This window comes from Macaca nemestrina, chromosome 14 (assembly GCF_043159975.1).
Source record: "Macaca nemestrina isolate mMacNem1 chromosome 14, mMacNem.hap1, whole genome shotgun sequence".
Classification (NCBI taxonomy): domain Eukaryota; kingdom Metazoa; phylum Chordata; class Mammalia; order Primates; family Cercopithecidae; genus Macaca; species Macaca nemestrina.
The window spans coordinates 60,974,665-60,992,228 of NC_092138.1; the positions used below are offsets into that span (position 1 = coordinate 60,974,665).

The window sequence follows — 17,564 nt, forward strand, 5'->3', positions numbered from 1 at the left end:
ATGTTTGTTATCACTGCATATCCTAATCTAACAAATGTGTACTTTTTTATTACCACTTTCAATATACCAATGTCAAGGACTCTTATTTATTAATTCGCATTAAAATTTGTCTGATGTGTCAATTTTACTCATAATCTATCTTATTAATTATTTGCCTTTATTATATTCAGTCACTTAAATTTGTAACATCAACATTATTTCTACTTTTATTTTCTGTCTTGCCATAGCTTAGAAAATGCATTTTAGTCATAGGAACATGTGCACCCAAAGAGCTTCTGAACCCAGAAGAGGCGTAAAGTTATATGAACCAGAGCTGTCATTTTACTGAAACCCTTGGGGTTACACTGGGCCAACTTCTATGTAAGAATAGTGGCAGAGCAAATGAGTGACTTGCAGTGGTAAAGAGTAAGAAAGATATTAATAGTTACATGTGTATCATAGAAAGTTTTCTAATGTATAATGGTGTAAAGATCATTTACATTTAGTACACCTGAATTTTTGTAATATGGATTTTTCATTCTCACAATTATTAATTTCCAGTATTTTAAATAAAATGGTGAACAAAATTTCTAGAAAAATGATCAGAGAGACAAGCAGCATTTGACAAATGAAGATATGTGAATAGCCTCAAACCCGTGGACAAATGTTCAACTTATCAGAAACAAAATACATATATTAATAAAATAGAATAGTAATAAAACATAGATTTGCCTATCTTATTGGTAAACACTGAAAATAACTACAGAAAATAAAGTTGACATGATATGAGGAAATTCACTAAAAATGGTGTTTTGGAACAAAGAGTACTGCAAATTTTGTAGGGAAATATTGATACTTTATATTAAGATAAAGCAAACATTTTCAAGAAAATTCTAATTATAATGGAAATAAAGCAGCTACAGAGTTCAAAACAGAAGATCAACAGAATTTGATATACAATATAAATAAGTCAACTAATTGAATTTAAATGCATTTAAATACAAGGAAATGTGTTCATTTTTAACAAATATGTGTTTGTCTTCTACAATTATCCTGTAATTGTGTCATGATGTTTCTAGTCTCCAGTGGTGAACAGAGAGACACATCCCTGTTCAAAGTATGACATAAAAGTCGGGTGCAGTGACTCACCTCATAATCCCTTGGAGGATGAGGTGGAAGCATCGCTTGAGACCAAGAGTTCAAGACTAGCCTGAGCAACCTAATGATAACTCTTTATACAAAATAACAAAAACAAAAATAGCAAGGTGTGGTGATGAGCACCTGTAGTCCCAACCACCTGGGAGACCGAGGCAGGAGGATCCCTTGCGCCCAGGTGAGGCTGCAGTGAGTCATGATCAGGCCATTGCACTTCAGCCTGGGCAACAGAGAGAGACCCTCTCTCAAAAAACAAACAAAAACAAAGCACAGCATAAAATCAAACAGTGATAAATGAGATTAACAAAGAATGGAAATAGGGTATGTTGGGATGGGGTGGAACAGCAGGGGGATATCTAGAGTGGGCAGTGAGGTGAGGCCTTACTGCCAAAGTGCCATTTAACCTGAAAGCTAAAAGACAAGAAATAGCTGAAGGAAAGGCAAGCTAGATGAACAAACACAGAGGCTCTAGGATAAAGATGAGCTTGGTGTTTGAAGAATAGAAAGATACCATGGATTTGAGCCTGGTGGGTCAGAGGAAGAGTGCTGTAGAATAAATGTAAAATTAGATAGTCACGTCTTTTGCTACTTGGAGGCCAATGTAAGGGAAATTGATTTTATTTCAGGTGCTGTGGTTAAGAGGCAGAGGACTTTCCCCAGGAAGGTAATCTGGATTTGTTTACATTTTACAGATCATTTTGGTTTCTGTATGGAAAACTGTTCAGGGAGCTAGAGATAAAACAGTGCAACTTCTAAAGTGAGTGTTGTAGTATTAAGGAAAGAAATAAAGAAGTCTGGGCCAGGACAGTAGCTGTGAGACTCGAAAGAAGTGAAGTGATTCAATAGCTGTGTGATTATTGAAGTCCTAGATTTTGGGGGTTTTGAATAGAGCTACTAGATGGTTTTCTTTGTTGCAATAGGGAAGACTAGAAGGAGAATACATTAGTGGTCAGTACAAGGGGAGAAATCATGAGCTCGTGTTTGTCATTGTGACTCTAATATGGAATTTTAAGCAAGCCTACTTACTGCATATATAAATTTGGATCTCAGTGGATGAGTCAGAGCCCTTTTCATAGAAGTGGTTTTATGAGTCAAAATAGTAGATGACAGCTCTAAGGGAGACAATGTAGATAGAAGTAAGAGCAAAGAATCTCTTGGAAGTCCCTTAATCCAGTTTCCCTTTAAATCTATGTCGCCTAACACTCACCATAATAGCAAGCACATTTTTCTCTCTCTTCAGAAAAATATGAAACTAGAACTGTGTTATTTAATAAGTTACAGGAAGCTCTGCAGTGCCATATTTAATATAAAACCTATTCACCCACATTTCAGATTTAAATATTTTTATTATAAATTAACAAATTGGCCTACGGCAGGGGCGGAGCAAGATGGCCGAATAGGAGCAGCTCCAGTCTCCAACTCCCAGCGCGAGCGACACAGAAGACCGGTGATTTCTGCATTTTCAACTGAGGTACTGGGTTCATCTCACTGGGGAGTGCCGGACGATCGGTGCTGGTCAGCTGCTGCAGCCTGACCAGCGAGAGCTGAAGCAGGGCGAGGCATTGCCTCACCTGGGAAGCGCAAGGGGGAAGGGAGTCCCTTTTCCTAGCCAGGGGAACTGAGACACACAACACCTGGAAAATTGGGTAACTCCCACGCCAATACTGCACTTTAAGCAAACGGGCACACCAGGAGATTGTATCCCACACCTGGCCGGGAGGGTCCCACACCCACGGGGCCTCCCTCATTGCTAGCACAGCAGTCTGCCATCTAACCACAAGGCAGCAGCGAGGCTTGGGGAGGGGCGCCCGCCATTGCTGAGGCTTAAGTAGGTAAACAAAGCTGCTGGGAAGCTCGAAGTGGGTGGAGCTCACAGCAGCTCAAGGAAACCTGCCTGTCTCTGTAGACTCCACCTCTGGGGACAGGGCACAGTAAACAACCACAAAAGCAGCAGAAACCTCTGCAGACACAAACGACTCTGTCTGACAGCTTTGAAGAGAGCAGTGGATCTCCCAACACGGAGGTTGAGATCTGAGAAGGGACAGACTCCCTGCTCAAGTGGGTCCCTGACCCCTGAGTAGCCTAACTGGGAGACATCCCCCACTAGGGGCAGTCTGACACCCCACACCTCACAGGGTGGAGTACACCCCTGAGAGGAAGCTTCCAAAGCAAGAATCAGACAGGTACACTTGCTGTTCAGCAATATTCTATCTTCTGCAGCCTCTGCTGCTGATACCCAGGCAAACAGGGTCTGGAGTGGACCTCAAGCAATCTCCAACAGACCTACAGCTGAGGGTCCTGACTGTTAGAAGGAAAACTATCAAACAGGAAGGACACCTACACCAAAACCCCATCAGTACATCACCATCATCAAAGACCAGAGGCAGATAAAACCACAAAGATGGGGAAAAAGCAGGGCAGAAAAGCTGGAAATTCAAAAAATAAGAGCGCATCTCCCTCGGCAAAGGAGCACAGCTCATCGCCAGCAACGGATCAAAGCTGGACGGAGAATGACTTTGACGAGATGAGAGAAGAAGGCTTCAGTCCATCAAATTTCTCAGAGCTAAAGGAGGAATTACGTACCCAGCACAAAGAAACTAAAAATCTTGAAAAAAAAGTGGAAGAATTGATGGCTAGAGTAATTAATGCAGAGAAGGTCCTAAACGAAATGAAAGAGATGAAAACCATGACACGAGAAATACGTGACAAATGCACAAGCTTCAGTAACTGACTCGATCAACTGGAAGAAAGAGTATCTGCGATTGAGGATCAAATGAATGAAATGAAGCGAGAAGAGAAACCAAAAGAAAAAAGAAGAAAAAGAAATGAACAAAGCCTGCAAGAAGTATGGGATTATGTAAAAAGACCAAATCTATGTCTGATTGGGGTGCCTGAAAGTGAGGGGGAAAATGGAACCAAGTTGGAAAACACTCTTCAGGATATCATCCAGGAGAACTTCCCCAACCTAGTAGGGCAGGCCAACATTCAAATCCAGGAAATACAGAGAACGCCACAAAGATACTCCTCGAGAAGAGCAACTCCAAGACACATAATTGCCAGATTCACCAAAGTTGAAATGAAGGAAAAAATCTTAAGGGCAGCCAGAGAGAAAGGTCGGGTTAACCACAAAGGGAAGCCCATCAGACTAACAGCAGATCTCTCAGCAGAAACTCTCCAAGCCAGAAGAGAGTGGGGGCCAATATTCAACATTCTTAAAGAAAAGAATTTTCAACCCAGAATTTCATATCCAGCCAAACTAAGTTTCATAAGTGAAGGAGAAATAAAATCCTTTACAGATAAGCAAATGCTTAGAGATTTTGTCACCACTAGGCCTGCCTTACAACAGACCCTGAAGGAAGCACTCAACATGGAAAGGAACAACCGGTACCAGCCATTGCAAAAACATGCCAAAATGTAAAGACCATTGAGGCTAGGAAGAAACTGCATCAACTAACAAGCAAAATAACCAGTTAATATCATAATGGCAAGATCAAGTTCACACATAACAATATTAACCTTAAATGTAAATGGACTAAATGCTCCAATTAAAAGACACAGACTGGCAAACTGGATAAAGAGTCAAGACCCATCAGTCTGCTGTATTCAGGAGACCCATCTCACACGCAGAGACATACATAGGCTCAAAATAAAGGGATGGAGGAAGATTTACCAAGCAAATGGAGAACAAAAAAAAGCAGGGGTTGCAATACTAGTCTCTGATAAAACAGACTTTAAACCATCAAAGATCAAAAGAGACAAAGAAGGCCATTACATAATGGTAAAGGGATCAATTCAACAGGAAGAGCTAACTATCCTAAATATATATGCACCCAATACAGGAGCACCCAGATTCATAAAGCAAGTCCTTAGAGACTTACAAAGAGACTTAGACTCCCAAACAATAATAATGGGAGACTTCAACACTCCACTGTCAACATTAGACAGATCAACGAGACAGAAAGTTAACAAGGATATCCAGGAATTGAACTCAGCTCTGCAGCAAGCAGACCTAATAGACATCTATAGAACTCTCCACCCCAAATCAACAGAATATACATTCTTCTCAGCACCACATCATACTTACTCCAAAATTGACCATGTAATTGGAAGTAAAGCACTCCTCAGCAAATGTAAAAGAACAGAAATTATAACAAACTGTCTCTCAGACCACAGTGCAATCAAACTAGAACTCAGGACTAAGAAACTCAATCAAAACCGCTCAACTACATGGAAGCTGAACAACCTGCTCCTGAAGGCAGAAATAAAGATGTTCTTTGAAACCAATGAGAACAAAGATACAACATACCAGAATCTCTGGGACACATTTAAAGCAGTGTGTAGAGGGAAATTTATAGCACTAAATGCCCACAAGAGAAAGCAGGAAAGATCTAAAATTGACACTCTAACATCGCAGTTAAAAGAACTAGAGAAGCAAGAGCAAACACATTCGAAAGCTAGCAGAAGGCAAGAAATAACTAAGATCAGAGCAGAACTGAAGGAGATAGAGACACAAAAAACCCTCCAAAAAATCAATGAATCCAGGAGTTGGTTTTTTGAAAAGATCAACAAAATTGACAGACCACTAGCCAGACTAATAAAGAAGAAAAGAGAGAAGAATCAAATCGACGCAATTAAAAATGATAAAGGGGATATCACCACCGACCCCACAGAAATACAAACTACCATCAGAGAATACTATAAACACCTCTACGCAAATAAACTGGAAAATCTAGAAGAAATGGATAATTTCCTGGACACTTACACTCTTCCAAGACTAAACCAGGAAGAAGTTGAATCCCTGAATAGACCAATAGCAGGCTCTGAAATTGAGGCAACAATTAATAGCCTACCAACTAAAAAAAGTCCAGGACCAGATGGATTCACAGCTGAATTCTACCAGAGGTACAAGGAGGAGTTGGTACCATTCCTTCTGAAACTATTCCAATCAATAGAAAAAGAGGGAATCCTCCCTAACTCATTTTATGAGGCCAACATCATCCTGATACCAAAGCCTGGCAAGGACACAACAAAAAAAGAGAATTTTAGACCAATATCCCTGATGAACATCGATGCAAAAATCCTCAATAAAATACTGGCAAACCAGATTCAGCAACACATCAAAAAGCTTATCCATCATGATCAAGTGGGCTTCATCCCTGGGATGCAAGGCTGGTTCAACTTTCGCAAATCAATAAACATAATCCAGCATATAAACAGAACCAAAGACAAGAACCACATGATTATCTCAATTGATGCAGAAAAGGCTTTTGACAAAATTCAACAGCCCTTCATGCTAAAAACGCTCAATAAATTCGGTATTGATGGAACGTACCTCAAAATAATAAGAGCTATCTATGACAAACCCACAGCCAATATCATACTGAATGGGCAAAAACTGGAAAAATTCCCTTTGAAAACTGGCACAAGACAGGGATGCCCTCTCTCACCACTCCTATTCAACATAGTGTTGGAAGTTCTGGCTAGGGCAATCAGGCAAGAGAAAGAAATCAAGGGTATTCAGTTAGGAAAAGAAGAAGTCAAATTGTCCCTGTTTGCAGATGACATGATTGTATATTTAGAAAACCCCATTGTCTCAGCCCAAAATCTCCTTAAGCTGATAAGCAACTTCAGCAAAGTCTCAGGATACAAAATTAATGTGCAAAAATCACAAGCATTCTTATACACCAGTAACAGACAAACAGAGAGCCAAATCAGGAATGAACTTCCATTCACAATTGCTTCAAAGAGAATCAAATACCTAGGAATCCAACTTACAAGGGATGTAAAGGACCTCTTCAAGGAGAACTACAAACCACTGCTCAGTGAAATAAAAGAGGACACAAACAAATGGAAGAACATACCATGCTCATGGATAGGAAGAATCAATATCGTGAAAATGGCCATACTGCCCAGGGTAATTTATAGATTCAATGCCATCCCCATCAAGCTACCAACGAGTTTCTTCACAGAATTGGAAAAAACTGCTTTAAAGTTCATATGGAACCAAAAAAGAGCCCGCATCTCCAAGACAATCCTAAGTCAAAAGAACAAAGCTGGAGGCATCACGCTACCTGACTTCAAACTATACTACAAGGCTACAGTAACCAAAACAGCATGGTACTGGTACCAAAACAGAGATATAGACCAATGGAACAGAACAGAGTCCTCAGAAATAATACCACACATCTACAGGCATTTGATCTTTGACAAACCTGAGAGAAACAAGAAATGGGGAAAGGATTCCCTATTTAATAAATGGTGCTGGGAAAATTGGCTAGCCATAAGTAGAAAGCTGAAACTGGATCCTTTCCTTACTCCTTATACGAAAATTAATTCAAGATGGATTAGAGACTTAAATGTTAGACCTAATACCATAAAAATTCTAGAGGAAAACCTAGGTGGTACCATTCAGGACATAGGCATGGGCAAAGATTTCATGTATAAAACACCAAAAGCAACGGCAGCAAAAGCCAAAATTGACAAATGGGATCTCATTAAACTAAAGAGCTTCTGCACAGCAAAAGACACTACCATCAGAGTGAACAGGCAACCTACAGAATGGGAGAAAATTTTTGCAATCTACTCATCTGACAAAGGGCTAATATCCAGAACATACAAAGAACTCAAACAAATTTACAAGAAAAAAACAAACAACCCCATCAAAAAGTGGGCAAAGGATATGAACAGACATTTCTCAAAAGAAGACATTCATACAGCCAACAGACACATGAAAAAATGCTCATCATCACTGGCCATCAGAGAAATGCAAATCAAAACCACAAGGAGATACCATCTCACACCAGTTAGAATGGCAATCATTAAAAAGTCAGGAAACAACAGGTGCTGGAGAGGATATGGAGAAATAGGAACACTTTTACACTGTTGGTGGGATTGTAAACTAGTTCAACCATTATGGAAAACAGTATGGCGATTCCTCAAGGATCTAGAACTAGATGTACCATATGACCCAGACATCCCATTACTGGGTATATACCCAAAGGATTATAAATTATGCTGCTATAAAGACACATACACACGTATGTTTATTGCAGCACTATTCACAATAGCAAAGACTTGGAATCAACCCAAATGTCCATCAGTGACAGATTGGATTAAGAAAATGTGGCACATATACACCATGGAATACTATGCAGCCATAAAAAAGGATGAGTTTGAGTCCTTTGTAGGGACTTGGATGCAGCTGGAATCCATCATTCTTAGGAAACTATCACAAGAACAGAAAACCAAACACCGCATGTTCTCACTCATAGGTGGGAACTGAACAATGAGATCACTCGGACTCAGGAAGGGGAACATCACACACCGGGGCCTATCATGGGGAGGGGGCAGGGGGGAGGGATTGCATTGGGAGTTATACCTGATGTAAATGACGAGTTGATGGGTGCAGCACACCAACATGGCACAAGTATACATATGTAACAAACCTGCACGTTATGCACATGTACCCTACAACTTAAAGTATAATAATAATAAATAAATTAAAAAAAGACAAAAAAAATAATAAATAAATTAACAAATTACAGTTGCATATATTTATGCAGCACAAAGTGATGTTATGATTTATAAATACAATGTGTAATAATTAAAACAAGCTAACATATCCATCACCTCAAATATTTATCATTTTGTGGTGCGAATGTTTGAAATTTATTCTTAGTAATTTAAAAATGTGCAATACAACATTATTAGCTATATTCACCACACTGTGTAATAAATCTAAAAAAAAAAATCTTATTCCTCCTGTATAACTGAGGCTATGTGCTCTTTGACCACCATCTCCCCATTCTCTCATTCCCTGCCCCATTTTGCTCTCTGCTTCTATGAGTTTGGATGTTTCAGATTCCACATATAAGTGGGAACATGTGGTATTTCTGTTTCTGTGTCCAGTGTATATCACATAGCATAATTTTCTTTAATTCCATTCATTTTGTTAAAAATGACAGAACATATTTCTTTTGTAAGGCAGTGTGGTATTGCATTGTGAATATATACCATTTTCTCTTTGTCCATTCATCTGTTGATGGACACTTAACGTTGGTTCCATAATTTTGCTATTGTGATTATTGCTGCAAGGAATGCTGGAGTGTAGGCATCTCTTCAACATATTGATTGTAACCTTTTTTTTTTTTTTTTTGAGATGGAGTCTCGCTCTGTTGCCCAGGCTGGAGTGCAGTGGCGCGATCTCGGCTCACTGCAACCTCTGCCCCTCCAGGTTTAAGCAATTCTCTGCCTCAGCCTCCGGAGTAGCTGGGATTACAGGCACATGCCACCACGCCCGGCTAATTTTTTTGTATTTTTAGTAGAGATGGGGGTTTCACCATCTTGGCCAGGCTGGTCTTGAACTCCTGACCTTGTGTTCCACCCGTCTTGGCCTCCCAAAGTGCTGGGATTACAGGTGTGAGCCACCGCGCCCGGCCTTGATTGTAAATCTTTTGGATAAATACCCAGAAGTGAGATTGCCGAATCATATGGTAATTCTACTTTTGTTTTTTTGAGGGACCACCATACAGTTTTTCATAAATGACTATACAAACATCTATCCACCAACAATGTACAACGGTTACCTTTTCTCCACATCTTCACCAACCCTTGTTATGTTTCATTCTTTTTACAATAGCATTTCTGAAAGACATGATGTATTATATCATTGTGATTTTAATTTGCATTTCACTAATTATTAGTGATGTTGAGCATTTTTCCTGCATCTGCTGTCCATTTGTATGTCTTCTTTTGAGAAATATATATTCAGAACCTTTGACCAGTTTTAAATTGGATTATTTGTGTCTTTTCTCTAGAATTGTTTGAATTCCTTATATAATTTGGATATTAATCTCTAACAGATCTACAGCTTGCAAACATTGTCTCCCATACTGTAAGTTGTATATTCACTGTGTTGTTTCCTTTCTTATGCAGAAGCTTTTTATTTAGACATAATACAATTTGTCTATTTTTGCTTTTGTTGCCCATGCTCTTGCCAAATCTAAAACAAATCATTTCCCAGATCAATGTCGTGTAGTTTTTCCCCTGTGTTTTCATCTAGTATTGCTCCTTCTGCTTTCTACTGGGATAGTAGAAATCTAATAGAATTCTTTCCAGGTTTTGTTTCAAGGACTATGCAGCATAAAGCTAATTTGAATTTCCCAATACTAAAGTTACTAAACCATCACTCCCTTTGTGAGTAAAAATTACTCCTTTTTTTTTTTTTTTACTTTATTTGAAAAATTGAATGGTAAGACTCATTCGGATGCAAAGAACAGTTGCATTTTTATTGTCTAAAGTAATTCAATTAGTGGTCATTCTTTAAAACTTTGATGATTTCTCTTGACTATTTTCCTTATCAGAATGCAGACATGAAAAGCACAGGTGTCTTTTTGAGAAAAAAACATCTTGCTTTTATGAAGAAAATATAAAACTAATAGTGGAAGAAGAATGTGGATGGGTTGAGGTGCCTCAGGCCGAGACTCATCTGTCTCACTAAGTGTGTCTCCTCACAGCTGACCTCCAGCTTCTGCCTTTCCTGAACACACACGTTTTTATGTTTTCTTCATTCAAGTTGAATCATTAGATTCTAATAAAATCCTCTGGGAAAGACATTATATCTTTCGAACACTCGTATAAATCAGAACACCACCTAGGCAGAATAAGTGTTAGCTGACACCCAAAGTTACAAATGGCTTCGGTAATTAAGGTAGTACTGTGTTCCTGCTGTCACTTCCTATATTTTTTTTTAATCAACACATTTCTTAGTCCCATTGTCTTTTATGCCTGAGGTTTCTAAGAAAAGAGAAAACAAGATAGCTTCATTGTAGAGACTGACCTGGGAGCATGGACGTGACTTTATCTTTTTCTTTGCTATTAGTATATTTAAACATGGTTTATTACTTAATGTGGAGAAAAATAAAATGAAATTAATGAAAGGGTAATAGAAACACAAATACTGAATTGAAATTATGCCTTTTGATGCAATATGACCAGAAAATTTAATCATATTTCTGTATTTTTACCAAATATATCAACATAGAGATAAGCAAAGCTTTATTATCAGAAAGACATGGTATCCTTATATGTGAAACTCTGAGGACATAAACTGCTCATTATCCTTATCATATTGCAAGTACTCCTGTGTTTAACTCCATTTAGGCATCCCAAGGAACTGTAAACAGTATCACAGTTACCACTAAAACAAACATTAAAAATAACCATATTAGAGATATCATTGATTATTTGGTCCAGACAGTAAATTCTAAAGCCATTTGTGTACTCACACATATTGTATCCTGGCATTTATAATTTCACATTCTTATAAGTGATTTCAAAACCCGTCTGATCCCTGCTATTCTAGAATATAAACATGAATATTTATTATTTTGTAATGGACACTAAGACCTTCCTTTATAAGTCAAAAGTCTAGTCTTTCTCCTTTAAGGGAGATACTGCTGAATGAAGTCAACAATCTTGATCCTTTTCAGGTTTATGTAAAATGAAGGATGAAGAACATAAGTAGCCATGGGAATCTCAAGGATGCTAAGTCTGTGTTATGAAATATGCCTTCTGCCTAGTCAGAAATGACTCAGTACTCCTCTTCCGCTCCATTGCCTGGGAATATTCAGAGCAAGGTGAATTGTCGGCAAAGTGTCATGCTATAAATCTCACAATCAATGCACTCATCAGAATGGACACCTTTCATTCAGTGGTGGAAAGAAGCAATAATAACATTTTAGAGGCTGCTTTTTGAAATAATATTCTGGATGCAAGCACTTAAAAGGACTTGAAGTATTACCCAGTGACCTCTGGAAGAAAACTGCCTTCTTAGGGAATCTAAGGTCTGTCTCATTGTGCCTTTGCAATACATTGAGAAGTAACTTGAGATTGAGATGTACCTGAATGACTATGAGATTGCCTAGCAAATATTAATTTCATCTAGATATTAATTCTTTCTGGAATCTCCCTACTTATAAGAGAACGGGCCACTTCCAAAAGACCTATCAGAGTATTTCAGTCATTGAAACTCATGCCCAGAAAAATGACCAACAAGCTGTGATTTTGTTGCTCTCGTGGTCTGTCAAAATCTGAAAGTTTAAAATTTCTCTTACAGGAAAACAAACTTGTATCCCCTCTAAAGAATCTATGAGCAAGTTGGAGCCTTCAGGCGATAATGCTTTACTATTAAAAAATACAAGCCAGGTGCGATGGCTTATGCCTGTAATCCCAGCACTTTGGGAGGCCAAGGCGGGTGGATCACTTGAGGTCAGGAGTTCAAGACCAGCCTGATCAACATGGTGAAACCCCGTTTCTACTGAAAATATAAAGATTAGCCAGGTGTCATGGTGCGTAATCCCAGCTACTCCAGAGGCTGAGGCAGGAGAATTGCTTGAACCTGGGAGGCAGAAGTTGCAGCGAGCTAAGACCGGGCCATCGCACTCCAGCCTGGGCAACAAAAGCGAAACTCCATCTCAAAAAAAATAAAAATAATAAATAAATATTATGTTACCAGTGCAAGTTAACTCTAACTGGTTTTTGATAACTCCTTTTGTGCAAGGTACAGGGAAGATTATAATCGTCCTGTTATCTTTTGTTACTACATGAGTTTTAATGGACTTTCTGTTTATTGATTTCTCTTCCTAAATAATCATCCGTGAAGGGATGCATAATGCTGCTTGTGCTAAATAATTGATAGCATGTAGAGTTACTGGGAAAGCTATGACAAGCTGGAGGATGTCGCAGAAAGAGGCTTAGTAGCACAGTGATAAATATAATAAGAGGCCAGTGCTGTCAGGAGAGGAATATCATATGATTAATTGCTCTATTACTTTTTCTTGGTCTTCAGAAAAGCAAGAGGATATTAAAAAGGAAGTAGAAAACAAAGAACTTTGTTGAGTGTCGCTTCTTCTTACTCATTCATTGGGGTAGAGGGTGAAAGAAAATGCTTTAGTTTCTGTTATATCTTTATTTGTAGAAAGCTGATGCAATAATAGATTCTGTTCAAATTGTATAGAAAAATACTCTTCCATAATGATAGGTTAATTATTTTAATTTTACAGGAGTATTTACAAAGAATGTCTATTTCCAATGAATTAGCTATTATTTTGAATGTGGATTATTGAAGGAAACTGGAAATGCCAAAACTGTTAGCACAGTAAACATGAACTGCATCAGAAATAGTCCTGGTGCCCAAAGAAAACAGGGATTTGTATTTAAAATTAGGTTATGTTTGTTTTAAATTATTGACAAATATTATATCAAAAACATCCTTTCTTAGGAGTGTGTGGTTATGAAGTTATACTGTAACCTTTTACACACACACACACACACATACATACAGACAGTCTCGATGGCTTCAATAGAAATAAAAATCGGTTTCACATTGTATTAAAGCATATAACTTCAAAATTACCATGAAGTTTGTGAACTTATCTTTATGTAATTATACAATAATTTGTTAAAATTATTGGTCTTGCAAATAAAAATACAATTTTTAAAAATTCGACCGTAATTTTATTTCTCAAAATGTAAATCCTAAATTTTAATTTGATATTATCAAGTTTCCAAAACTCACCAGAGTGCTAGGCTGGATATATAAGTGTATCATGGAACTCAGACAGATGGATATATATTGAAGCCATATGTAAGAGAATATATTTTAGAACGTTTTATTGCCAAAAAGTGAACTTGGTACCTTGGTTCTGATAGGATGAGTGGGGCAGGGGTGGAGGTTAATATACATCTTCTGTAGTCAACTTTGGTATTTTGGTTTCTCTCTATCTACTGTCTTCTAATGTGTGCAAATTTTTTACCACCTAAACTACTCCTAATTACATAACTGCTTACAGGCTGATTTTTGTGTGTGTGTTTTGTTTGTTTGTTTTTGTTTTTTTGAGACGGAGTTTTGCACTGTCGCCTGCGCTGGAGTGGAGTGGCACGATCTTGGCTCACTGCAACCTCCACCTCCCAGGTTCAAGTGATTCTCCTGCCTCAGTATCTCAAGTAGCTGGGATTACAGGCACCTGCCACCATGCCCAGCTACATTTTTGTATTTTTAGTAGAGACGGGGTTTCATCATGTTGGCGAGGCTGGTCTCGAACTCCTGACCTTGTGATTTGCCCAACTCAGCTTCCCAAAGTGCTAGGATTACAGGCATGAGCCACCATGCCTGGCCTATAGGCTGATCCTTTAAGCAGAATATATTACAACAGAAATCTCCACAGTTTATCTGTTTAGCACAGTGTATGCCATAAACATGGATCATTCTCTCCCATTCATCAAAATAATGTATATTACTGATAAGATATTGTTTCTTTCATCCAGCTCCTGCCATTTCTATGAATTTTAATCTATAGATACAAAATAAACCTTGTAAAATTGTTGCCACATCCCTATAAATTTAAACAATAACACTAGTTTTGAAACAATAGCATAGTGTATGATTTATTTTCTTCTTTAGCTTTAAAAATATGATGACATATCCCATACACTAGGATTTGTTAAAAATATATGTAAATACATTGTTCACATTCCTATTTGAACCTTTGAGGTAAATGCCAAATATCAGAATTATCTCTACTGAAGGAAGAATGTAGTTCTTATTTAAAACAAATAACTAAGTTCATCCAATTTTACTTAGCTTTTCAGTATCAATTCCAAAATCTCATACTGGATTATTTTCAAAACTTAAACATATTAATTTACAAAAAGTATTTTGCTAAGTAACATAGGAATTTTAATTAAATTACTAATTTAGGACTTAACAGCCAAGGTCATGATAGGTGCTTTGGAGAACAGAAAGCTACAGTTTATTATTCACAAAGCAGCCAGATATTACCTTTAAACATAAATCAGATTATTTCCTTTCTCTACTTAGCTTTCCTTGGCAATTGGTACAAAGTTCAGAACCTACAACAGGGTAAATCAGACAATAAATAAGCCAATAAATCTGGACCCTTACTAACTCTCCAATCTCATGAAATGCTACTTTCCCCTTAGCTCTCTAGGGCCTAGCCCATTTGCCTTCTTTCTATTCTCCCACCTTGGACATTTACATTAGCTTTGCCTTTACTAGGAATTATCTGCCTACATCACTTTGCAAGGTGATCTCTATTTGTCAGAAGTCTCAGTTTAAACATCCCTTCCTTAGTGAGGCCTTCTCTTACACACAAGTTGCAAATAATTGACTATTGTATCACTCTTTTACAGACTTTTATAGTATATATCAGTGTCTGAAAGTTTCAGACAGTGTTTGCTTAATTATTTAATTCATTAATTTGCTTCTTCGCAGCATTTACCTATTGTGATAGGCAGAAAAACGGCCTTCCAGAGATGTCAACATTCTGAAATCTGAGCCTGAAACATGTTACCTAACATGGCTAAAGGGATGTGGTTCTAGATGTGGTCAAATTTAAGGACCTTGAGATGGAGCAATTATCCTAGATTGCAGCTGGTATGCCTAATCTAATCACAGGAATCCTTACAAGTAGAGAAACTTTCCTGACTGTAGTCATTCAGATAGACATGTGGTTATGGAAGAAAATCACAGACGGGTGCAACATTGCTGGCTTTGAAGATGGAAGAAAGGAATCACAAGTCAAGGAATGTGGGTGATCTCTAGAGCATAGAAAATGCAAGGAAACTGATTCTCCCCTAGAGCTTTCTGAAAGACATGCAGGCCTGCCAACACCTGGATTTAATGTCCCATACTGGACTTTCGACTTAAGAAATACAAGATACTGTTTTTGTACTGGTTAAGCCATCAATATTGTGGAACTGTGTTATAGCAGCGATAGAAGACTAATACAACCATGAAAACCTCAAGATCAGAAACCCCATTCATCTGTTCCATTCTTTATGGCCAGAGCCTAGAAATGGGCGTGGTGCACAGATGTTACTCAGTAAATCACCGTTAATACACAAACTCATGTTGAAATTAACCAGAAATAAACACATCCTTGAAGATATGTATTGGATAAGACATATGTTCTTTTTAAAATACAATTAAATAATATTTTATCAGCTAATATATATTCTCCAAATTGCTCTAGACATTATATAACATAATTATAAGTAAAAGAGTACATTATTGCTAAAAATAGCCCCTATATTCTTAATGAAATAAATGACTGATAAAGCCTCCCCAAAATGTGTCCAAAAGTCAAGAGAATAGTACAATGAACACGGTGTACTCATTTCCCAGCCATATAATTTATCAACTCATTATCAGTCTTTTTTTTTTTTTTTGAGACGGAGTCTCGCTCTGCCGCCCAGGCTGGAGTGCAGTGGCCGGATCTCAGCTCACTGCAAGCTCCGCCTCCCGGGTTCACGTCATTCTCCTGCCTCAGCCTCCGGAGTAGCTGGGACTACAGGCGCCCGCCACCGCGCCCGGCTAGTTTTTTGTATTTTTTAGTAGAGACGGGGTTTCACCGTGTTAGCCAGGATGGTCTCGAACTCCTGACCTCGTGATCCGCCCATCTCGGCCTCCCACAGTGCTGGGATTACAGGCTTGAGCCACCGCGCCCGGCCTCATTATCAGTCTTGCTTCATCTCATCCCATCCATTTCCCTTTCTTTATAATATTTTGAAGCAAATTCAAGATCTCATGTAATTTCAACAGCAAATATCTCAATATGTATCTTTAAAAGGTAAAGACTGAATATATCCTAATTAACAATTTCCAAAGTTACAAGTCATTTTTGCGCCCTTGATTCTGTTATACCATCCACATGATTTGATTTGGTCAATGAGGTGTTAGTGGATGGGATACAGAGATACTTGAACAAGTTAGGTGTGTTTCCTCTGCTTACCCTTTCCCTGTGCCATTACTGTGAGGACATTCCCAGTATAGCCCACTAGAAGATGAGAAACATGGAATGAGCCAAGTCATCCCAGTCATCAAAGCTAAAGGCATCCTAGCTCAGATTCCTGACAGCGACTCTAGGCTTGTGAGTGAGCCTAGATGAAATCACTCCCCTACAGACCCGAGCTAAACAAATGCTCATTGTTCTATGTCACTGAGTTTTGAGGGTTATTAGCATTAAAACGGCAATAGATAAGTCGTACAAATGTTCTATGTTATAAATTAGTGATGGGTTTAGCAGAGATCTTTAATCTCATTTTTCCCCCCTGGGATAAGGATTTAGGTTTGAGGAGATCAAAGTCTTATGAAAGTTAGAGAGCTCCATTTGAGAAAAAGAATGATATAGAACAAATACACAATGAGATACGAAAGTGAACATATTTTCAGAACGAAAAAAATATATAGTAGCCTTGGTAATCTAGGTACCTGTGTTGTGAGGTTTGTTTAGCCAAATAATTGCAATCTGGCTTCCGATCTCTACCCAAAACATTCAATAAACTCCAGCACTCACAGAGGCCCAAGAGCTTAAAGAAACACCAGTTGCATTAGTTTTACAATAAATCTG

At 38.2% G+C, this 17,564-nt stretch overlaps 1 long non-coding RNA gene across 1 annotated transcript; it reads right to left on the reverse strand.

Annotated features, from left to right (window-relative positions):
* Positions 1-10,330: 10,330 nt before the first annotated feature.
* Positions 10,331-17,158, reverse strand: LOC105485631 (uncharacterized). Its single transcript, XR_989728.2, has 2 exons — positions 16,947-17,158; positions 10,331-10,929 (listed from the first exon to the last, which is right to left on the reverse strand). It is a non-coding gene; the product is annotated as an uncharacterized lncRNA (long non-coding RNA).
* Positions 17,159-17,564: the final 406 nt, after the last annotated feature.